The 25,347-nt window shown below is 42.1% G+C and overlaps 1 long non-coding RNA gene across 3 annotated transcripts in view; it reads right to left on the reverse strand.

The window, feature by feature from the left end:
• Positions 1 to 9,171: 9,171 nt before the first annotated feature.
• Positions 9,172 to 25,347, reverse strand: part of LOC138197983 (uncharacterized) — a 51,306-nt gene continuing 35,130 nt past the window's right edge. For 2 of the 3 annotated variants that reach the window (XR_011178245.1, XR_011178243.1), the window contains 2 exons: positions 24,999 to 25,060; positions 9,172 to 12,108 (listed from right to left, as the gene is read on the reverse strand). This is a non-coding gene — a long non-coding RNA (uncharacterized lncRNA). The remainder of the gene's footprint in view (positions 12,109 to 24,998; positions 25,061 to 25,347) is intronic. The other variant, XR_011178244.1, reaches the window with a different exon arrangement.

Genomic DNA, 25,347 nt, shown 5'->3' on the forward strand with positions numbered 1-25,347 from the left:
AATTACACTCACCTGCAAAGATGACAATGTTATTTAAGCTGTTTCAGGTGGAGATGGGACTATTTGCTAACAGCCATTCTCAGGAGGATTCAACGTGGGAAGGCTTTTTATTCAGAAGTGAGCACAGTGAAACTTTACAGAAAGAGTTGAATCATACTATTCCAGAAGTTATGTTAAAACACACCTGACAGAAGCACACAAACAAAGCTGCAAATGCACAATTAGAGGTTCCTGCATTTTCTCAAGCTGAGCAATTTACAAAATCAGTGGTTACCGCAGGCAGTATTTTGGCACAACAGTCTTGCAACCAGATTTTCAGAAGAGGCTGTGAGACACACAGCCCCCAATCTCCCACTGGAACAGAGAGAGAGGGCACATGGAGCCAACTGTTGGAAGAACTTGCACACATCAGGCACCCACCCGAAAACACTACGCAGTGTGAGAGATTGATGTGTGCTCCCACAGGCCCCAGAAAATCAAAACATGCCTCAGCATATGAGCGTGTCACACAAAACATCCATATTCAGAGGGTCTGGCCTGGTGGACTGAAAAGGGGTGGGAGGTGTTTTAGCACTTAACTATCCCTGATCAGGTTGTATCATGTGTTGCATGAGTCCATTGACAGATGCTACTGCTGCATTTTCCTCCAGAGCCTCGACTGACGGGAAAAAGGCCAGTGCAATTCTGTTCTTCATCCAAATAGAAATTCCCTAAAATGGGTAAATTTATGTTTGTTCCTGTGCACATGTAAGTGGGGAGTAGCTCAGCTAAATTACTGTGTTGCTTTAGTAAATGGACTTGCTGAGTCGTGTCCAGACATTTTTAAATAAATTCTAGAAATACTGTACAGATGTTTTGAAAATGTCCATTTATGATTTAATGGGTTCTGAAAATAGTATTATCATTTGAAGAACATTTACAAATATAAAATCCGTCCTGGTTACTCCTTTGATGTACCATTTTGGACCATCTGCCCCGTGACAAAAATATAAAGTTTCAGCTGTACATTAATAAATTAGTAAAGTAAATTCTGTGAATGATTTTTGTACTTTATTTTTTCATTTCCACTCACTGTTTCTACTATTTTTGAGTGGCATATGTAAAAAAAACAATATGTATGTAAACAGGCTGTGATGACTCAAATTTGGCCTATTATTGATTATTGGAAACAATAAATCATATGAAAATATGATAATTATTTCAAATGTTGCTAAACTTGCTCAAGAGACAGAAGTGTTTAATGCGGTGGAAATGCATTAAACATGATATACTATGAGGACTTATGCATGTTTTATGCACCCCAGAGCTTTTGAAGTAGGACGCGTTTTAAATTTCTACCGAGGAAAGGAACATTCTGGGGCTCTCCGATAAGATCACAGAACATCAACTTTCTGGGCTACATTTCAAGCAGGATGAACAGCAAGACAAAGCTTCCTTTGAAATCCAAACACAAGGGAAGAAAAAACCCTGAGTCTGCAATATTCTGATCATCAGTTTCAAGATAAAAGCAGGCCTAAATTTGTGTCAGATTCCTCTGATTTGTGCATAAAGGATGAGTGTTGAATTTAACCTTAGCCTTCATATTTTTAGCAGTGATTTATCACGAGTATAAAATCTTTAGAGTCAGCTTATTTCTTCCTTTTCAACACCTTATATAAACTCTCTTTTGTTAAGATGAACCCACGGTCCCTTGTAGAAGATAAAGTATGGTGTAGATTTTTTTTTCATATCTGTTATGTCCCCAGCTATGTGCAAATATGGCTGTCCCAACAGTTATCCTGTTGTAGATGCATGTGCAGTGAAGTTTGTGTTGGGCCTCACTGGCTGTGTAAACAGGGACTCACTACCCTTAGAGCTGATGGCTATCGACCAGCCCAGACGCAGGAATGACAGGTCTTATCTAGCACAATGATTGGCTATGTGAGATACATGTCTATGTGTGCGAGTGTGTGTATAATCCCTACAGTGTTTTAGGAACTCTCTGTTCGGATCTCTAAAGGAACAGGCTCAGACTTTATGCAGAAAGAGAAACCAGGTTACACACAGTGCCACTACATTAGTGACACACCACCAATGTCTTCGTGGTGCAATCATTGTGCTAGATGGTCGCGTGACTTCTTGTTGTTCCTCACCCATCTGCCAGCTTTACACATCAGGAAACGAAATTCAAGTGCTGCATGTAAATAGGAACTTTGTGTGTGTGTGTCAAGGGGTCACTCCTTTCTGTGACTAAAGGATTCCTGCAGAGTGGGAGGCAGCAAACTGTCACACTGATCAGTGCAAACTAATGAGATCCTGATGTACTTTGTAATCAAACCTGAGAGCTACATAGAGCAATTACAGTCACCGAATCCTTGGATCAATTTGCAGTCATCAGCAACCTGCGTCAGCTGGGAATTACTTTGCATTTGGGAATATAAAATTAAAGGCTCATTACAAATTCTTAAAAAATATATCTAATGATGCAGTAAACTGGGTTTTTATCAGCTCTTGCACAGTATGTACAGTGGTGTGAAAAAGTGTTTGCCCCCTTCCTGATTTCCAATTTTTTTGCATGTCTGTCACACTTAAATGTTTCAGATCATCAAACAAATTTAAATATTAGTCAAAGATAACACAAGTAAACACAAAATGCAGTTTTTAAATGAAGGTTTTTATTATTAAGGGAGAAAAAAAAAATCCAAACCCACATGGCCCTGTGTGAACAAGTGTTTGCCCCCTCCTGTTAAAACACAACTTAACAAACTGTGGTTTATCACACCCGAGTTCAATTTCTCTAGCCACACCCAGGCCTGATTACTGCCACACCTGTTCTCAATCAAGAAATCACTTAAATAGGACCTGCCTGACAAAGTGAAGTAGACCAAAAGATCCTCAAAAGATAGACATCATGCAGAAATCCAAAGAAATTCAGGAACAAATGAGAAAGAAAGTAATTGAGATCTATCAGTCTGGAAAAGGTTATAAAGCCATTTCTAAAGCTTTGGGACTCCAGCGAACCACAGTGAGAGCCATTATCCACAAATGGCGAAAACATGGAACAGTGGTGAACCTTCCCAGGAGTGGCCGGCCGACCAAAATTACCCCAAGAGCGCAGCGACGACTCATCCAAGAGGTCACAAGAGACCCCACAACAACATCCAAAGAACTGCAGGCCTCACTTGCCTCAGTTAAGGTCAGTGTTCATGACTCCACCATAAGAAAGAGACTGGGCAAAAATGGCTGCATGGCAGAGTTCCAAGACCAAAACCACCGCTGAGCAAAAAGAACATTAAGGCTCGTCTCATTTTTGCCAGAAAACATCTTGATGATCCCCAAGACTTTGGGGAAAATACTCTGTGGACTGACGAGACAAAAGTTGAACTTTTTGGAAGGTGTGTGTCCCGTTACATCTGGCGTAAAAGTAACACCGCATTTCAGAAAAAGAACATCATACCAACAGTAAAATATGGTGGTGGTAGTGTGATGGTCTGGGGCTGTTTTGCTGCTTCAGGACCTGGAAGACTTGCTGTGATAAATGGAACCATGAATTCTACTGTCTACCAAAAAATCCTGAAGGAGAATGTCCGGCCATCTGTTCGTGACCTCAAGCTGAAGCCAACTTGGGTTCTGCAGCAGGACAATGATCCAAAACACACCAGCAAGTCCACCTCTGAATGGCTGAAGAAAAACAAAATGAAGACTTTGGAGTGGCCTAGTCAAAGTCCTGACCTGAATCCTATTGAGATGCTGTGGCACGACCTTAAAAAGGCGGTCGGTGCTGGAAAACCCTCCAATGTGGCTGAATTACAACAACTCTGCAAAGATGAGTGGGCCAACATTCCTCCACAGCGCTGTAAAAGACTCATTGCAAGTTATCGCAAACGCTTGATTGCAGTTGTTGCTGCTAAGGGTGGCCCAACCGGTTATTAGGTTTAGGGGGCAAACACTTTTTCACACAGGGCCATGTGGGTTTGGATTTTTTTTTCTCCCTTAATAATAAAAACCTTCATTTAAAAACTGCATTTTGTGTGTACTTGTGTTATCTTTGACTAATATTTAAATTTGTTTAATGATCTGAAACATTTAAGTGTGACAAACATGCAAAAAAAATAAGAAATCAGGAACGGGGCAAACACTTTTTCACACCACTGTATGTGTATGAGATTTCTTAGGATATGCATGAGTTTGGGCTATGGGCAGATGCAAAAATTAACAAGATACTTTAAATGGTTATGCAACAGGGATGTTTTTAGAATTGCGACTTAAAGGGGGAGGGAATTTTTCCCGGCAGTGTCAGACATCCTGACAATAAGGTGCTAGTTTATGAAAAAGTTAGTAATTTTTGCACATAGAGGATGTGTGAAACAGTTTTGAGAGCATGAAAATTTATCATATGTGAAACAGTCAGCATTTTTTATGTCATTAATGTACCCGTATTTATGTTGTTTTGCACAGTTCCTACATCACCACTTGGCTTTAACATCTGCTTTTTAGGGGGATTATTCAAATGATCACCTTAATACAACAAAACAAACAAGACATAATTAGAAGTTTTAGCAGTTAGTATATTTATTTTCCAGAACTTTTAATCATAACCGCACACTACAAAAATCATGGGGCCAACTTATTGTGCTACTTCTTTCAGACAGCTTTGCATTAAGACATCATTTATCCCTGCAGTTGACAGGTTGACACCGTCTGTCTAAATTCACCAGAGGCATAATGAGACATCTCTCTCTGACAGTGTTTCCTTAGGGTAAACTCCAGAATATCACCAGACTTTCTGAAGTAGAGGACAAGTTCTGACCCGACCTTTGACTTGACCTTTCTGTCACAGAGAAAAGAAATGAGCAACACTGTTGGATAAAACACACCTCTAAAAATGTTTGTGTCTTCCATCTAAATCTGTTCCTTCCTCTTTGCTAATCATTAAAGGTCAGGCCACCAAAGCTGCTGTGGCGAATCTGCCTCTGCTGCAGATTTTCTAGTGAAAATAAAAATAATTTGTCATAATACGACCAGTTAGACAGATTTGGCTCTGCCAGTTGGCGAAAGTTCAAACGTGGTGTTCAGTGGGTTGCGAGTGACGTTCTCACCAAGCGGGGACAACCCAAAGTGTTTGAGGTGGTCTCTCAGGCTGAATTCTGAATCCAGGAGCGAAATGGCCTGTCAGAGTGATGTATGATGTAGAGGGGACTGAGGGCTGGCTTCTCTACTCGAGAACCTCCACCATGCCCTTTAGCTTGACACTGTTAGGAAATACACACATCACATATCCATGAAAAATTACACTGTACTTTAATGAAGGATGAGTCATTACATGTGTCCTTAGTGGGAGAACAATTCAATAACAATGATATGAATTAATCTGAAAGAAAGTAATCACTGTTGGTTGTACCTGTATCCAGATGAGTGACCTAAAACATAAAAACTAAAGGACAAATGACTTAATCAGAGATAAAAAAAAATCTTTATGATCACTGGCTTCGTATTTGATCATGTACTGTAGAGTTCGATCATCTGTCTGTGAATATTTCTTTCCATGTGATCACTTCTCCAGAGACCAGACATGAGGTAAAAGGGAAATACTGCTCTGAATCAAAATGTGCTTGCTCATAAGGTCAAGCTCACGTCATCTTTGTCATAAATGAAAGTAAACCCACATCGCTCTCCACATCACGGCCTCTGTCAGTCACTCTCACTACAACCTCTTGTCTTTTTGGTACACCATTATTTCCATCTTGGATAGACCCACCCCCAGCCCCCCTTCATTCTGCCCAACCCCACCCCCAAAACTCTCCCACACCCCCTTGCCTTGCCACTGCCTCTCTGCATTGATGCTGATAATTACCACTGAATGGATGTGCAGATTCCCATGGATGTCAGTGGAGCCTTTGGCCTGTTCTGTTGCTTCCCTCCCCCCATTTCTCCTCCTCCTCCTCCTCCTCCTCCTCCTCCTCGTCCTCCTCCTCCTCTTCTGCTTCCCGAGTCTCCCCTTCTCCTTCTCAATGAGGATTAAGAGAGAGTGAGAGAGGTGAGGGATGGAGAGGGTGAGAGAGGGTGCTTGCCCAGATTGAAGGATGATTTTGCCATGCAACTGCCTCATCTACGTCACCTTGCCAATCAGGGCTGTCACCATAAACAAACCAGCAACACCGCTGCATGTTTTATGATTTTTGGGAAGTACATAACTATAATGTCACAATCAATTTGCAGCTGATGTATTGATAAAGTTCTTACTTGGGAAAATACAGTTATAATAAACTCAAGGTAAATCCCACGACACACTAGCAAGTGAAAACCTTTTGGAAAATAGGTTGCCTCCATAAAGAACAATTGTGGAAAATACGGGAAAAAGGCAAAGTAGCGGATTCCCACCGTTTCTCCTGTGCAGGCAGAGTGGAGTGGATCGACGTCATGGTCACTGGGAGCCCACGCATCCTCAGCATGCCAGAGGTAACCGATACCCAGTCAACACTCATCCAAGCTCCAAAACCCACTAAAGCTATGCTTTCTTCCAAGGAAGTACAAGGAGGGGCCTACCCAGTACACCACAGTTAATCACATCACACCGCAGGAACCAGCAAGAAAGGGAAATCATGAAAACCAAAGAGACCTGGCATGATGGACAGGGTAAAAGACAGAAAGCTGTATGGGAGGAGCAAAAGCATTATATACCAGCACATGCACTACCATGCATCACACATGACTTTTTAATGCAATATGTAACGCTCAACATGAAAGATGGACCTCTTCCAAGACCAAGTGGTAATTGTGTCATTTTTTTCTTTGGATACAGCTCCAATTTGAGGAAATGGTTTGGAGTGTGCTCAAAGGCATTTATGCTGCAGGAGTGTTTGGAACCAACAAGGTTTGGCTCTGGGCTGCATGTCAACCTCACTTCAAATTATCCTCATTAATGACAATTCCAAGGGGAAATGGCCATTTGTATGTGTGCGATACTCTGGTGTACACGGCCTGTAATAATCCTGGATGCACACCAGCGTAAAAAGTGGCTGGTTTATTGGTCAGGGTCACAGGTTGAACCAAATTGAGCCAGTGGCAGCTCTGCTGGCTCTAATATTGTGGGAGAACCCAGAATGTTATGTCATAGACCAATGAAATAAGGAACACCCCAATTATCGCCCCTTTCAAATTGTGAGTACAAAGAAAAAAGGGGAAAATGGGTTTATGTGGAAAAAAAAAAAGAAAAAAAAAGATGTCATGCTATGTGGTTTCTTATTTCAAATTTTGAAATTTTCAAAAAATCTGATATACTAATATACCAAAAAATGTGTTCAATAATAAAGACAATTACTTGTGGCTTGTGGGCTACATGAGCATACATCTCTCCTAAAATGCGTAATCTTTCAACTCACAATCATACAAACACTCCCTTGAACTTTATGAATGTGAGACCCATTGAAATACAAAATCATGGGGGGAGCTTCAAGTAAGAAGTCTTCGGCCGACACAAAACCTATGCTTGGCTAAAGCTTTGTGACTTGACACTTTTTGCTGGAATATTTTTCCTGCTCCAGAAAGTTACATCTATACTCTGTGTAGAGGCGAGGTGGAATGAAAAGGGAACCCATCATTATATCAAAGACAGTGCTCCGCATCCCTCCCCTTCTTCCTGTCTCTCCGTATCATTTCCCAAGACTGTTTACCACAAACACAAGAGCAACGCTGCCTGAGCTCATTATGGACAGCCAAGCTGCAATACACTGCCAAGTCCTGCACCCTGGCCTGGGCCTAGCGCTGTTGTCCTGGCAACCCAGCATCCAAGAACAGAAAGGGGGGACGGGTTGGTTGTGTGATGGTGCTGGTAGTGGTAATGTGTCACGAGGGGCGGTGATGGTTGTGGTGGTGGTGTTGTGGGGGTGTTGCATGATGTCATCTTGTGGCATGGAGGGGGCCAATCAAACCCTGAGAAAATTATGTCACCTTTTGTTAAGCCGGTCCATTCAGGGCTATAGAAGTGCAGTGAATTGAGAGCTGCAGAGAGGTCATTTTTCCCCCTGAGTTGTGTATATGTGTATGTGTGTGAGAAAAAGGAGGGGAGGGGGGGAAAAAAAGGGGGGGGGCGGGAGGGCAGACAAGTAGAGAAGTGCATTGTGGACATGCTAATGTTGTTGACCATAAGCAGGGCCATAAAGATGTCATGAAGCTCAACTTCCAAAACATCAGTGCCGGGGCCTTCGCTCCCCTTTTCTTTTTTTCAGATGACGATGACCTCGTCCCCCCTCAAATCTGATTCTTAATATAATCCCTATGATGCTTTGAACAACTTGTCAGAACATTGTCAAGCACCAGAATAAAAGCCTGAACAAACTGCAGTGGGACCTAGCCTGGTCGGCTTTGTTTTATCGCAGGGAGAGAGACAACAATAAGCAACCCCTTGAGGAATAATTACACCCTTAGCAACTCCGCTATTCCGCACTCCTGCGCCCACGTCCCATCCCCCACATGGCCCATCGCTCCCACCCACCCTGAGCCAAAACCTTATTGAATCACAGCTGAAATTCACAGTGAAAGACAGTTGAATGGGAAGTCACTGCTGAATTGCTGAACTCATTCAGACTGATTACAAAGAATAAATGTATTTATAGGAATGTCTCTCTGCAGAAGAAGAAAAAGCTGTGGGGATTTTCTTTCCGCCAAATAGTTAAAAACTCCCAGAAGTTTGACCCATGTTAACCCACACTGTGACATTAAGCACTTCTCTGTTAACATCATACCTACACAAAGTTTACAGAAACTAAACTCAGCAATTTTCCATGATGTCAACTTAGTTGTGACTTATACAAAAGTCCTTGTGATTAAAGTAAAATGTATATTTTTTTCACAATAACTTTGTATTACTTGAAAATGGACAAGTTCAGGTTGGTAATAGTGAAGTAAAACCCTGTGTTTTCCAATGACAATGCATTTGAACAACATTTAAATGTCATGGTTTTCCATTTTCACTTTAAACTTCACTTTTACTCTGCTTTTCATCACCCTAACAGAAAATAAAAAAAAGTACCACAGTGGAACATAGTGGCTTAACTAGTAATGAAGCCAGCATGACTAAACGTAACAGCAGACACACATATGCAGACACATAAAGAACATCATGAGAGCATCTGATCAGTTATTAATCTCATAAATCTGCTGCTGCAGATAACAAAACAAACAGACAGCAGCTTGGATACACTTTTTTTTTTATTTCTGCTAACAGGGTTTCACAGACATAACAAAAGTTATGAAGCCATAAATCATAATGAGAATAAACAGCTTGACAGGATTATTAACCAATATTAAGACAGGCTGCCAATGTGTCACAAAGAAATGCAGTGTCAATAGGAGATCTTTTGGTTTACATTCATCCACACCTTGATAACAATGGCTTCTTTGTGATTGCAACTGGAAATCTGAGTAATCCATATGACGAATCCAGATCACGTGCGTGTTCATTTCTTTTACACAGTAGGAGATGTTAATTGTGTTCTTCACTAGGTGAGCTTCATATGCTAGTGAACTGGTGCAAGCACCACCTTCAGTCTGTAAAAATAGTCCTAAAAATGAAAATACCATCTGATCATTTTCCATTTACAGTTCCAGCGCTGGGTGATACTGTATCCAGAGTAAAACAGTAAACGTCCCAGCTACAGTGTATGAGCAACCATGTGAATACACACTGAAAAACAGGAGCAGATGTATATATGGGGAAATATTGATCAAGGTAAAATTTTTAAAAAGTAAAACAACAAATAGATCCATATGTACAACCATCGAGTTGACTTTTCTATCGAGCACCTCTCCAGACAGGATTGACTGATTTATTCCATAATGGCTGAATGCTGCAGAATACAGTCCATTGCCCTGCTGAGTTTATGTCACAGCTTCTCCAAGTTCAAGCTGCTGGCTGGATCCGGAGAGCTAGATTGTCAGTGATGGAGCTCATGCTGTCAGCAACCATGCCAGGAGCAAACATCTGCTGCAGGGGATGCTGGTCCACAGTCCAAACCAGGATTTAGCATGATCCTAGAAACATAATACAGAAACTAATGATTGACTGGGGCCAAAAACCACTTGCTTTAATACTGGTACATTTCTCATAACGATACTAAAGAAACTCAGAGGCATAAAATCTTTTCTGGCAACGTTTTTCCTACAAATGTTGTATAAATATTTAATGAAGTTACCTAAATTAATCATAGATATGTAAAATACCAAAACTGATCAACACAAACTTCTGCTGCACAGATCTTTTTTGGCAGAAAAGATCTGGCTCCATTCACACACTTTCCACTCAAAAAGGGCTTGAGCATTGAAACTGGCATAAAGAGGTTGCAGACAAACTGCCCAGAGTCTCATCCACAGCTGAAATTATCACATTATGAGCAGTGGCAAAATCCATGTGTGTTTAGCTTCCAGCTCCGGGGATAGAAATTACCCGGTCTGCTCACCATGCATCTGAAAAAAGCTATTTTTCAGAAATTACCAGACTAAAGTGAAGCGCTTCAGGCCAAAAAAAGATCTGAAAAAACAAATACGTCTCCTTTCAAAGGATAAAGATAAAATATTACTGTTATCTAAAATACAATGTAACAACAGCTGAGGAAGAAAATGAGTAAAATGTTTTATGTCCAGGGGGACAGCTGGATGAATGTTGTTGTCTTATGAGAGCTGTGTTGATCAGTCTAAAACATCTACCTTTTAACGTCAGAATATCTGAAGGTGAGGTAATGCAGGTAGGTGGCCTCTTGACAACCCGGATGTTGTTTTACCTGCGCTTGCTCATAAAAATGACATTACGCTGTCCACCCCCGCACATCATCTGCTCAGTCTTGCAAGTCATGGCAGCAAAGTGGCGGGACCGGCCTGTCTCGCCTGTTCCTTGCCCGAGGAAGGAACGACGTGTCAGACGATAAGTAGTCATCCATCAATGTTTCTCATCTTCTTTCTGCCTGTCTGCACCTCTGAGTTGGTTTACATGCGAGCAGTCACGTTCCACCAGCGTACAGGATGTGGCCTCGTACCCTTTCTTCATATCTCTCCTCCTGCACTTCTTTCCCTCTACTCTAGGCCTCATCATCTCTTCACAGCTTGTTCCCCCTCGCAGACGCTACAATCACACTATTTCTTTTATATCAACCCTCGATGTTATTTATCTACCCTCATTTTTGGTTGTATGCTTATTCAGCTTCATCTCCCAAAAATCTCTCCTTTACTTGATTTTCTGTATCTCTGCCTTTGGCCTACATTCTGGTTTTTCCCTTCCCACGTTTCTCTCTTATGCCTCACCTTGGAGCAGAGCCAGTAGAGCAGCATCAGCACACAGAACCAGCTCCAACCTGCCTCTGAGTTTCAGCCTGCCCGTGTATGCCTTTCTGTGCCTGGGGCTGCAACCGAGGCCAGCCCCTATCTCCCTCCCTCATCAGCACATCTACTGTACCTGTCTGCTGGCATCGGACCATCCACACACAGTTCCCCTTCATTTAGTGAGAGATCCAGGTAGGAGGGAAGAAAAGGAAATAATGTGAGTCTAAAATCTATAGAAAATGACTACTCATGTTTGGGTCAAGCATGTTTGACCTCCACTGAGAACACCCACGACTACTCTGAGAGGTGCACTTGTACAGTACCACTCATTCAGCCTTCTGGCTGCCCCGCACAATCCCATCAACAGGTTTCTTTGAAGGCCACCGACTCTGTGGTGGGCCATCAAAGCATATCTTCATTCAGTTCCACTGAAAGGATCTGAGGCTCCTGAGAAAAGTTGTGTTTGAAGTGATATCTCTGTGCCATTGCATTCTTTACTGTGCTGTCATGACTTGGGTTACACAATAAAAAAAAATAAAAAAAAAAACAAGAACATGGGCATAAATCCAATGCCACCACCCTGATCATGTCTCTCATATATGTGAACAACCACCGCTACCTTTGTTTGATCCAAGAACATAACATACTCCGGTTGTTTATAGAAGCTGTCGGTGTTTATAATGAGGCTGTACCGTGTGTGAGCACATATTCCACTAAATGAAGATCAAACAAAATCCAGAGTCATCCCTACTTGTTGAATCTCCTTAAATTATGTTCCCATTAGTCAGCCTCTTCTTGGTGTTCACCTGGGATCATCTGAAAAAGATAAAAGACAGGGAAATAAAATAATTCAGAGAGTGTCTCATTCAAGCGTGAAGATAAAAGACAAAAAAAACTGAGGAATCAAATTTTATCTAGCCCAGCTCTGCCCAAACTTGGATTAACACATGTTTGTTGCCATATAATGAGGGAGCTAATATTCCTAAATTTTCAGAGGTGACAAGGGTATAATATGTTACATTGTTGTGACTCTAAACATGATAAAAAAAAAATAAGGGCAAAAGAATCCCCAAAACACATAAATGTCCAACTCACTCTTACATCATCATGGACTGTCATATCTTTGGAAAATGATTACATGGAGCTCATCTTCAAATCATAAGCTTAGATCACAAGACATACAGCATCTACTGTCTGTACTCAGCCTTAGGACTGAAATAGTATGCGGATGGAAATTAAGTTAAATAACTTGGTGTACCAGGCTGTATCGAAGGTTACTGTTGACTCTATTTTTGTTTTTTCTTCACTTTACTTTTAATAGTTGCTTCATAGATGTGCATCGTCACTTGGTTTATAGTATGGATTTATTTGTCTACCTCACTCTGTGTTGTCTTGTCTGAAACTTGTAATGCTGCCGTCTTGGCCAGGTGTCATTTTAAAAAGAGATTGCTAACCTTACTGTGACTTTCCTGGTTAAGTAAATAATAATTGCACTCAATTGCCCTGATGACTTCCATGTCACATTATATAGGGTCAGAGGTGGTTTTATAAGATAGCACAACTCCTTCATAAGACTTTTTCCAATGCTGTCACAGAACATCAAAAAAGTAAAACCTACGTTGGCCACATAGATCAACCAACTCTTTTTTTATGAAAATCTAAAGTTTCAGCGGTGCCCTGGTGAGAATGGAGGTAGTCAAAGAGGCTTTTCCATTGTACCATTTAAACATTTTTTGGTCTGCTGGTGTTATATTAAAAGGTCGACAAGTTCAACTTGCAGTTTTTTTAGACGCAAACATGTTTAGAACTGAAGCTGAGCCCTCTGGACCAATGACAGCTCGGGTCCCTCTTCATCCACTCACAGACAAAGGTGCTCTCTGCTTCTGAGTTTCACTGTCCCAGACCTGTTACCTTGGCAACAAATGCACTGTTTCCGAGTGACACAAAGCCTGAACTAAAAAACCTCCTTTCAGGTTGAAGGCTCCAAGAGTTGAGGGGAAAACAGCAATAACAGGACAGTGGGGAGAGAAACTGAATACTGGCAAATTGTTTCCCAGAGTTTCTGGAGGAGAAAGTAAAATGATTCTTTCTTTCCTCTCCCTTTTAAAATACCTTTCCCTGGCACCAGGCACCATAGGTAGTTGTGTGTTGGTGCCATATCTTTTATATCCTTTCTTATATTTCCGTTTTTTCTAGCTATCATACTGCGCTAAGTGAGTTATCATGTATACCAGCGGGCTAGAATTGCATGTGGCTGGGCTAAGCCTTCAGATGAGGTAATGTTTAGAGAGTTGGTGAGCCAGGAGAAAGGTTGGTCGGGTCTTGATTAGCTCAGGGGTAGGGGCTCTCTCTAATATCGGACACCCCTTTGTGTGGTGAGATTACTACCTTATGAAAAACTGCCCCTGCTGACACGCCTGATGGGATCAGAGCTTCATGCTCGCTGCATCGTCCTGCTTATGAGTTTTCCACACACAGAATGATAAAACACCAAGCACAGACTCTTGACCCCCTCAGAAATGACAAGCATGAACATTGATTGATCATGGCTCCTCACAAGATCTGTATACATGCTTATGTGTAAACAACCATGTACACAGACACAAGCACACACGTGGCTGCAAACATCACGTCCTATATGGCTTCCCGTCTTCTGCTTGTATATGTCATGACCACAACTGATGACCCCGAGATGGAAAACAACCTGCATTTATTACCAAGGCCAGATGACACACAAAAACACACTCACTGTGGTCGTCTCCTCCGGCCACTCTCCAATGAAAATCACATGATGGACCTCATCCAGCTTTTGAAAAATAAAACGACAACTGAGAATCTCTACCACAAAAAACCCCATCAACAAACAATGTTAAAAAAAAACAGGGTTCAGAGGCAAAGCTTTAAGGGGATTTGATCCTACCAGTACACTGAAGAGGTCTGAGGCTATAGGATGATTTCAATTATTTGATATAATTTCTGATGGTCCATTAGTTCAAAATAAAGCTCTGATTATAGGAGATGTGTAAACAGAAAGTTGCAGATCTTTGCAGAGCTTTTTTCCAGATGTGTAATTGACTGTTAATTGGCAGCGGCCTTATTTCATGTAACCTTTCCCAAATAAAACTGATCTAATACCAAGAACAATGGAATAAACTCAGTAGTTTGGTTTGTTGAACTACCCTGCAAACTTCAACACCTCTATGTTTCTACCGTGGAGGAGCCTACACTAACAAGCACTCATATTTCTGCCGTACACTTTGTGAAAACAAATAGACACTAGAAAGTGTATACACACAAACATGCACATATCCACACCCACACCCACACACACACACACACACACACACACACAAAGCAGTCAGGGACACTGGCACAACGTTGCGCCAGCGGTCCTTTAAACCAGTCATGTGAAACGACCCATTCCTTTCTGCAAATCAGATTACATCTCCGAGCTGAGCTGAGCTGAGGTCTGCAAGTCCACACACACATTTAAAGCTTGGGGCACATGTCCACGCAACACACACACTAACACACACATACACACAACACCCAGCTTAATCAGATTTTGCCCCACAAACCCTCCTGTCTTTGTGAATGTACGCAAATTACCAGGATCAGCGAGGAGAGAAAATACTGGCTCAAAATATACACATGAATTTACAGGATACAGTATATATGCAGCATGTATGGTAAATATGCTGTACTGTAGATTAACATGAGTGTAGCTATGGCCCTAGATTCCATGAAAAACAACAAAACAATTTATTTGTCAAGGAATATCATAGAGGGCTGTGATAAGCCTTCTTTCAGCAGCGGTCGACTGCTGTTTGGCAGCGCTGCTTTGGAATGAGCACATGTGGAAACCTGTTTATAGTGTGTTTGGCAGGAATACAAATGATAAATGATTCACAAATGATTCAAATCCTATTCAGGTTACTAAGCACCAATGTATTAAAAACAGAGAAATCACAGTAGTTCAGTCTGCTTAGTGTCAAATTTGCCTGGGTCAATGATTTTATTTGAAACAAGCTTAATTATTCCATTAAGTGATTGAGTTAGCAGATAAATAAGTACATGCATAGCTGAATAAATGCAGTGTAGCAGAGTGAACATGTGGAGTTTTATGGTGCTGAACACCTAATGTTTCTGTACATTTTAACTTCAGTGATCAGATTTGCACTTTTTTTTTCTTCAGTTTTTTTTCTTTCAAGTTACAGTGTAAAAGAAGGTTTTTGGCTAGCTGCTGGTGGACTGGTTGATTTAATCAAACCCAGACTACTGAAGGAAGTACAATCGGGCCCTACATTAAGTCTCCACTCTGGTAATCAAAAACCCTTCAGCTACATTAGCATGTCCCTTTGGCCCAACCAACAACCAAATCTCATTGTCTTTACAAAGTTTTAAAGAAACTTCTTTATGGAAAAATAATCACTGCTGTGTCAGTGCCCATTATAATAAACATAATCCTTGATAGATCAGCTGTGTAGCTCATTGTCTGTGCTCCTTTTGCCCTTGGAACCGTGGAGGTCAGAGGGTAGGCGGTTGTGGGTGGTAGGAAGCTGAGAACGTTGTGCCTGTGGTGTGTCAGGACTCTGTCAGTCAGCCCAACTCAAGTTCATCTCAAGCGGGTCATTCTCTCTTCACATCGACATCTGAGAAGACCAGCAATGGAGATCACCAGCATGGAGACTGGAGTAGCAGAGGTACCGTGCCCTGGGTTAGATTGCACCGCGTGCTCAGATAAGATGACAGGAATGGGCAGGGCAACATGGGAAGCTGGTTGCGGCTACTGTTACCCCAGGAAGAGCTCACTCATCCCTCAGATCACCTGCCACACCTGTGGAGGCCAGGATCTGATGGAGTCACACACTAACAGCAGCCAGGAGATAGGAACTGGTCACCCCAGCCTCAGATTGGACCCAGCAGAAAAAGATGTCATGAATGTTGTACAGTAAGTTATTGTACTGGTAGCTTTACATGTTTTGGTCGAAGGAATACAAATATGTGTGTACTTAATAGTACTGGGTGCAAGCAGACCTCTGGTACTGGCACAGCGTGGAAGAGGTTGGCCTGGCTATGTGAGACGAGAGCCCATACTGCATGGGCAACAATGCCTTCAGCAGCTGAGTCCCCAGTTTGACTCTGACCTGGCCGGATATTTTCTGCATATCATTCCCCTGCTTTCTTTCCTCACATTTTCATTTTAGTGTAATGGTCAAATAAAGGCAAAATGATGGAATAATCTAAAATAAAACAAAAAAGATACATATATATATATATATATATATATATATATATATGCAATATCCAAATCTGTTCAGGTTGGTTTTCAGATCATGCCAAACTAGTTTCAGTCAGTAGCATTTGCTGTTTGACATCTCTTGAATCTAAGGATTTGCAGTAGCTCATGATGGTATACTGTGTGCCATTACTTTTGACATGTACTGTATATAAGCTAAACAGTTAATCAAATCATAGATTAATAAATCAAATCAAAATCAAAATCAAGAGATAAAAGTGCTGTGATGTAATTTGAGAGACATATGGTCAGTCCAACAGTACATATACCTTACAACACACACACATACACACACACACACACGCACGCACGCACGCACGCACACACACACACACACACACACACACACACACACACACACACACAATAAACAACAAAGTAGTATCTTCATCTGGAGCGCATTTCCTGTCCTCTGACTTGGCATCTGGTTGCTTACCTGTCTTACACCACTGCATCTCTTTGTTGACCTCCCCTGCCTGCACAGAAACAACTGTCTAACCCCTGAAACTAGGACATAACTTTAATGATAAAAACCCCTGACCTTTGACTTGTGTTCCGTGTGAGATATACACCCCACACCTGGATTATAATGGTTTTCTGATATTTTTGTCTCGCCAAGAACCAAAGAGGTGCAACTATCAGTGTCATACCCCGACCCACTTATGCAATGGAAACTTGAGAGGATAATAAAGTTACATCAAGCAGCTCTTTAATAAGACAAATTAGACAGCCCAACCCTCCTTCTTTGGTGAACATACTGAGTGTCAAATTTTACAAGGTGTGAAGTGAGGAGATGAGACAGTTTTATTCTGAAGCAGCACCAGTGGCAATGAATCATCTTATCTCTAATATAAATGTTACCAAATTATCTCCTGTCACCTTTTTAACCAAGCAGAAGTAGTGACCAGAAGTGGTCACAAGAGCCGTGAAATGTTAGTTTTAGAATGAAGGTAAACAGCCTCTTCTATGGTGGGCCTTTACCCTACACAGAGTAAGCACATGTTTCCCATTGTGGTTAAAAGGAAAAGGGATTAAAGTGTAGCGCAGCCGGAGCCACAGCCATACACCCCATGGTGGGATCACAGTGCTCTCAGGTCTTTGAGTACTGCTGATGCAGCCCAGTTGGAAGTGGCTGGTGAGTAGGGAGAAGGTAGGCCAGATCTACTAGTTGGGCTAGTCGGGGTCCTCGAGAGCCCGAATTTGAGACCTTTCTTTGGGGCTGAGTAGGCAGGCATGTTACCATGTTGACAGAACTGCCTGACAGAGGCTGCTGGACACCCATACAAATACAGACTTGGTAAGGATTATGGAAAGGTGTTGAAATGGAGCGGATTTTGCTTTCAGAGGCCCAATACTGTCCCAGTGAAAATGAGATCACCTTCAAAACTCATATTAAACACAGAAACAGGGGGCGACGGGGGGACGGGGGGGGGGGGGGACGGGGTAAGCCTGAAAAAGCTATCAAACAGCCATTGGTTACAAAGTTTTTACCCCAGGGCCTCCAGGTCAAACAGGCCACATTCAGGTACCACAGGGGACAGTTAAATCAGGAGACTGTGACTGTGCAGCCAATTACAGGGCACTTTAAAAAGGCAAACAGTGCAAGGGACATTGAGGAAGATATGCATAGTGAAGCATATCTGCACTTACCAAAAACTGCCAATTAACTAACACCCCATGAAGCTCAGCTGTGACTGTTTCAGTTGAAGAGCTTACATGTGCAGCGAGGAAAAAGAGTTTCTGTGCAGGGTAAGAAAGGGCGTAGAGTGAGGGTTGAACATTCATCCTGTCAGTCACACCCAACATTAGTGTCTCTACCGAGTGGTTTGAGGGATGGAAAGTCTTTGAGGCTTTACTGAACTTCAGTGTTGCTGAAGTCTCAGTTCATAAAAGTGATTGAGACTCAACTTGGATTTGGCTGCTCTAAAACCAGACTATGTAAATACTTTACATTAAACCTCAAGTTTTGACCTCTCAGAAATTACAAAATAGAAATATTACGTTTTAGACGGTTTTAAGTTGGCCTTGCATTCCTACGCATTTAATTTGACAAATGATCATATGGAGATGAGTTGGGCTTTGCTTTGTAGAAACTATGATGTATAAATGCAGTGTGACTTGATCTAATTTGCAATTTGCTTATGGACACTTGTGACTTGATCATTTTTTTTCCTAAAGCACTTCAAACATGATCTGCCCTTGCCACTAATCTAGTGTGGTACACTTTGCTCTACTCAATGAGATATGCTTCTCATCCAGACAAGTTTAAGTTGAGTATTCCAGAAAATCATAAACTGTCATTCTTAACCCTTTGGCCTCTAAACCCGCACATATAAACATGTATAATTACTTGCTGTACGTCTTCCAGTCCTGCAGTACTGGCGTTTTGCAGCACACGTTTGTGGGAGGAACTGGGGAGCAGGAATTGTGTGCGGGGTGTTTGTGCAGATTTGCAGGACTTTCTCACCCACAAAAACACTGTGTGGGCGAAAGAGTACGGCATGTTAATGAGCATGTGCGTCGTCGTGTTTTGAAACTGGAAACAGATTTATGTAGTGTTCGGGATCAGCTCTGCAAAGGTCACACTGAACGATTTAGCTCTGCTCAGTAAACCTTGTTCCTTCTCTGATCCAGGTGACTCTTAGCCAATAGTTTCACGACACAGAACAGACGCACTAGCCCCACTCTGACCACTTTCTCCTCCCTCATGACATCATTTATTTCCGATTCCAGTGACGCCACACTGACATTCAGCTCCTTTGATTAATTGGTTCCTACAGGGCGCTTGGAGGGTTTCCGTTTGAAAAAAAAAAAAAAAAAAAAGACACTTTCTGGAGCTCGGAATTTCTAGATCCAAACACTCCTTCAGCCGCAAGCACGACCACAAAGCAAGATGCCCTGGAATGGGATGAAATATCAGCCACAGCGACAGAGTTTTCCTATTGACCCTGATCACAGCATTAAATGGGATGGAGTTAGAGGGGATATCTGTCAAACTGACCTGATTACAAACATCCGTCAACGACACATGTGAAATGGCACACACTTAAACACGTATTCATGCATCGACGCACAGGACGAAAAGCAAGCTACAACATGCACATGTGTGTATATATCGTCCGTGCACACATTAACGATACATGCAAAACTTCTAAAGTAAACGTCAGAGACTGCAACATTGGAAAAAAGGTAGGATGAGGAACACATCTAATCTGGCTAATCCGGCCGAGGATTAGAAGCAGGCAAATATCGGCGATAATAAACAAATGACTAACATTCCCGGCCTGTGTGGTTACAAGCCCCAGGGCTCCAGCTAGAACCCAGCAGGGTCTGGATCCAATCCCCGCTGTTTATCAGTGCAAGTGGAAGTGGCCACTTGTGAAACCTCCATGATAAACACTTGGGGGACAAACCCAGAATGGCTAACAGAAGAGTCTAACCAAATCACAGTTTGATTTACAGGTCAGACCTCAAAGACCAAAGCCTGATATCCTGCCCATGTTGTTACCACTCCATCATTCACTCTGACAATGATGTCTTCTTGGCCATATTCTGTCGGGGTGAAGATTTGCTATCCCCTTAAATATAGTGACTGACACATATCTAGTCTCTTGAATGTCATAATTAAATTGACACTTAAAATGAATTCGTCAGCACACTGTTATGCAATGCAACAATTCAACAAGTAAGTTCAGTTCAACAGACAACAATATAAAATAAAATATATGTTTTTGCAGAGGCAATATAAATGCTGATTAAATAGGTGTTACACCTCACATGGCATCTCAATCTTTAAAAATAAATGTTAAATTTGTCTTATATCAAGATTATATGCTGTTAAATATGTTATTAGCAGTGATTTAGAACACTGATTAAACTAGTGCTGAGTTTAGTAGGAAATCTAATCAGTTTGGTGATTGAAGAAATGATTTGATAACAATTTGCACTTGTCCCAGTCTCTTAAATATGATTATAGCCGCTTTTCTGTTTTAAACCATTTTAAATTATCTTTTGGGTCAACAGAGAGACAGCCGAGCAGCACATCTGTTTAGCATTATTGACAAAATATTGATTGCTTGTCTAGTCGTCACCATGGAGGCTATTGCAAAGGAATGTTGGACAGATAATGTAACGGGCCATGAATTCCCTTCAGTAGTAACAGGGTTGGTTAATTAGCGCCACGTGATGAAACTGAGATCAAAGGTAAAGAAGTGAAAGCACGTTGTAATTTATTCGATGCAGTTTTTTTTTGCAATGAGGAAATGCACAAGACAAGAAAAAGCTTTCACTGGAAATGCAACCACTGCATGTTTCCTCTCTTTTGTCCTATGTGTCAGATGAAATGCTTCACAAGTTCTCAACTTGGGTGGATGTTCAGAAGCGTTAATCTCACTCTGTATATGGGTGTATGTGTGCTTGTGGGTGTGCTGTGAAGTAAAGTCTTCCCTTTGCTCTAATCCACCTATTTTGTTTCGGTCCACTGTTCAGATTAAATGTGGAAAAGTGCAGCGAAGGCAACGTTTTGCCTTCTCAGTCTATCTCAGCCACAGTGCTTTACCTGCTGAGCCCAAAGACTCCCCAAGCCTGAAGGACTCTGTTGCTTTAACCCTGTCCCCAAGCATGTCCCTGGCCAGCACAAAAGCCATCTGGGGTGCGGCTGAGAGCTTAAGCAACAAAATAACTCTTTCAAGCTGCACTCAGCATGGTTCTGACTGCAGGGCGTCGAGGTCGCCAATACCAATACTCTGACCGGACCTCCTCCTCCTCCTCCTCCTCCACCCTTCTAATCCTGGCCTACATGACTGACTCCAACTGAAAGCCCCACACGCCAGAGGTGGGAGCCAAAAGCACTGTCAGATTCAAAAAAGACCACCTGCTCATCAAACTAAATTACACTCACTAAAGGCAATGGGGAATATAGAGAATGAAAAGGAGGGGAGCAAGAAAAAAAAAAAAAATGAGAAAAAAATAAAAGGAAATACAATTCACCGTTCTCCCTCTGTGATCTTGGCAGACAAAAGAACAAATTGCATTTCTGCGTCATGGCATTGAAGGTCAAAATTGGCATAGGCTCCCACTCAGCACTGTTTGTGTGCGAACATGTTGATATAGGTTCCATCAGTTCCCACAAAAGAGCCAGAGAGGTGCAGAGACCCACCTCTCAGCCTTTCATCTTGCTTTCTTTTGTATTCCACTACACTTGAGTCTGTTGTCTCTCTCCTGTATTGGGCCGAATTGACTGTTATTATTCCAAACAGCATTATCGTTATTAATGCCACAGGTCTCAGGACCGTGCACTCCCAGGGAGTCGGGTCTGGACAGAGCCGCAGCCAATCTCCCTAGATAAAAGCTCAGTGGAGAGCTGTATGCAAGCCAGACTGCTTGGACAGGCCTTCATCCTCCCTCCTCATTCTCAGAGAGAGGTATAGACCCTACAAAGACCAAGATATGACTTTAATCTTAGCACTTTCAGTCAGACGGAAACATTTGAACAGAGAGCAGGTCTCTAGAAGGCTTTCAAAGTCACTTTGGGTTATCCACCAGTCAGAACAAACAAACTGTATTACAAGCAAAAAAAACATTCTTTAATAAAATTTCCATAATGAAAGTTTTTTGAAAACCTGGAAATTGGAGGACAAAATGTTTGGAGTCATAAAACTGTGGATATTATTTGTGATTTTCCCTCCATTTCTATTGTTGATTGTAACGTTGGTAGAGCATATGTACTTGGAGCTGAGGCCATTTCCCAAAGGCAGCCATACATGACGAGTTATGTTAAAGGTGGTGTGGAGAGCTGACGTGTGGCCAGGCCAGGGCAGGGCAGCGGCTGGGGTCTCGGCTTAGTGCCTCAAGCCCCTCGCTCCAGTGAGGCACACAGCATCAGCTCCCGGCCAGAGCCCGGACACTGATTTATGGGACAGGAGGATTACCACCAAACTAGCCATGAGGACCACCCAGATGGTGGCACAGGACGACAACACCCACAGACACACATGCATGAAATATTCAAATATACTCAAGCACTGATAGCCACTAATATGCACATTTTTGCTCTGATATCCATAAAAAAACACATATTTATTCAATAACACCAAAAATGCATTTAGTATTGTAGATTTAAACTTTATAGAAGTAAACAAGCATGAAAAGCTGCACATGAAGTCTATAAGGGCTCTGTTAACCACTCAAGTGCAGTGGGATGAATTAGTTTGAAAGAGCCAGATTTGCTCATCAGAGTTCATCTGAATCTACAGGATGGGCCTGGTTGGAAAACAAATTATACTTGTCACACTTTTTTTTTTCCTCACTTTAGTTTGCAGGAAGCATATTTGAAGACAAGATGACTTATGTCATTTACTATCTCGAATGACCCCGGTTAAAAACCAAGACCATTTCTCTTTAACGGGTGACTTTCAACTTGATCATGTTTAATAATCCATTTTCTTAATGCAGATCTGGATTCCTCTCACTTTCACACTGAATGCCATGCTTAATGCTTTTCCACAATGTCACCATCTCGTTCAAGGACATGTGCAAATACACTGAGCCAAAGAGGAAAAAAACTAAGAAAAGCACATATTTCTCACTTGCCAAGGCACAACACAGCTCAATGTAAAGGCACCAGTTGGATGAGCTGAACAATAAGAGTTAATGACAAATCGGACGTGGTGCATTCCTTGGGCAAACACTGATCTCATGAAGGGAAACAGGTAGGCAAACACTCACCTGCCCTAAGCTAATAACACGTGTGAGAGCAAACAGACAAACACTCACACACACACACACACGCACATACTCACACACATTTATACACTTGAGCGTGTCGATATGTTGAGACAATGATGGGAATCAGACTGCACAAAACTATGCATGTATAAAAATAGCATCAGATTTCCCCAGGAAAATAAAGGACCAGCTCAGAGTCAAATGTAGAGGAATGCCAAAGATCTGTATTTCTTTTTCCTGTATTAATGTGCTATGTGAACCAAGGAAATAGATTGGCACACAACATAATGTATACATGTGTATATTAGCCTGCTCTGGTTATGGTTTGTCTAAATCATTGCATACAAAGAATAAACAGAAATTATGTTAATCTAGGCCATCACAATGGCTGCAGCAGGAGGATTTAAGCGGCTTAAACTGAGTTTATTTTATAATAAATTGCACATTTTAAACCACATGTGAGTCTGACCTCACAAATAAAATTCTCCTTGAAACTTGTTAGTATGGGTGTATTTCTGATTGTGTGTAAGACTATTTGAAAATGTCTGAGTGCTTGTGTGTCAGGAAATCATTGATGACTATTCACTTTCCTACCAAACACATGACACAGATTTTCCCCTAAGGCCTTGTTTCTTGCAGAGGAAAAAAGCATAGCTCCAGAGACAGCACCACTCCACTCAGTGGGATGCACCCTCAACGCTTCTTGACCATGTGACTGCCCTCCAGCTGCCTTTCGATTGGATGCTCGGAGGCGGAGAGGATGAAGAGAAGAGGAAGCGGTGGTGGCGGAGGGTGGCGGGGGGTGGCGGGGAGCTGACTGGCAGCGGACACATGAGAAAAAAAAACAAATTCCAGCCCCATTGCCATGGAGATGAGTCAACAGCAGGTCGAGGGAGAGCAGAGAGGCCTGGGGGGGCTGTGGGGCACTGGCTGACCTGCTGTAGTTAACAATTCATCCCCGTATCCGGCTCTCAAATGATTGGGCAAACATGGAGTGCTGCGGAGGCAAAAGGGCCCCAAGGGACTGAGAGAGGGGCATCACCCTGGGGTGACGCTCTGACAGGCAGACACTGGTTGGTAGAGGGTGGACCAGCTGAAAGAGGGAGTGAGGGAAAGGGGAGAGCACTGGGGGTGGGGTAGGGGGTGGTTGTTGATGGGATGTGGGAGAGCGACTGAGCACAAGGGGTACTGCAGGCTACAGTACAGTCACAAAACAGCATTGATGGCTGTGCCCTTGCAAAGCAGTGTAATTAAATGATTTGTGTTAAGATGCCATTTTGAGGATGAGAACAATCTGTTAAGTACACCACAACAAAATATGGCCCAGTAAATTCTGGTTCAATTTTTCATGTTAAGCTAAATAGTTAGCAGTTGTGCCAACAGTAAAAGCAGGAGTTGCATCAGTTGTATAAGCCTAAACCACAGTAACACTATAAGTCTCTGGCAGATATCCACTTTGTTAGAGAACGTTTTGCACATCTGGGTGAGTCGCAAAGCAAAACACTACAGAACACAAAAGCATGGAGAAGGACATAACATCACTTTATGACAACTAAGCTAATAAGGACACATGCTTGTGCACATTTTCCACACAGCAAAGGTTCACAGGAGTGAAATCAGATGCCGCGACACCACAAGCACACTGAGACGATTTGCAGTGTCTTTAGAAACATAAACTCACCAGAAGATCCCGGAGAAGCAATTAAAGGTTGACATCTCATTCCAAGAATCTCGGATTCCTTCCTGTAGAAAAAAAAATCAAAAGAGGACAAAGGTCACATAACATACTGATTACATAGTAACACTTCTAGTTTTTTAGCTGGTTTAATTTACGTGAAATAGTTTTAGAGCACGTTAATGAGGTACAAACGAAAATGGGTCAAAGCAGACAGGACTAAGTTCCAAAAACACTGACCACTTTACAAGCAAAGGTCTGTTCATGATGGATCTGAGACAGAAATAGCGGATGAGCGACGGGTGGATCTCATCAATGTCACATCATACAGAAGAACCGCAAGGCTTCAATACTG

Source organism: Embiotoca jacksoni, unplaced genomic scaffold (genome assembly GCF_022577435.1).
Source record: "Embiotoca jacksoni isolate LCO1_2020_lvr unplaced genomic scaffold, fEmbJac1.0.p SCAF_15, whole genome shotgun sequence".
In the NCBI taxonomy this organism is placed as follows: Eukaryota; Metazoa; Chordata; class Actinopteri; family Embiotocidae; genus Embiotoca; species Embiotoca jacksoni.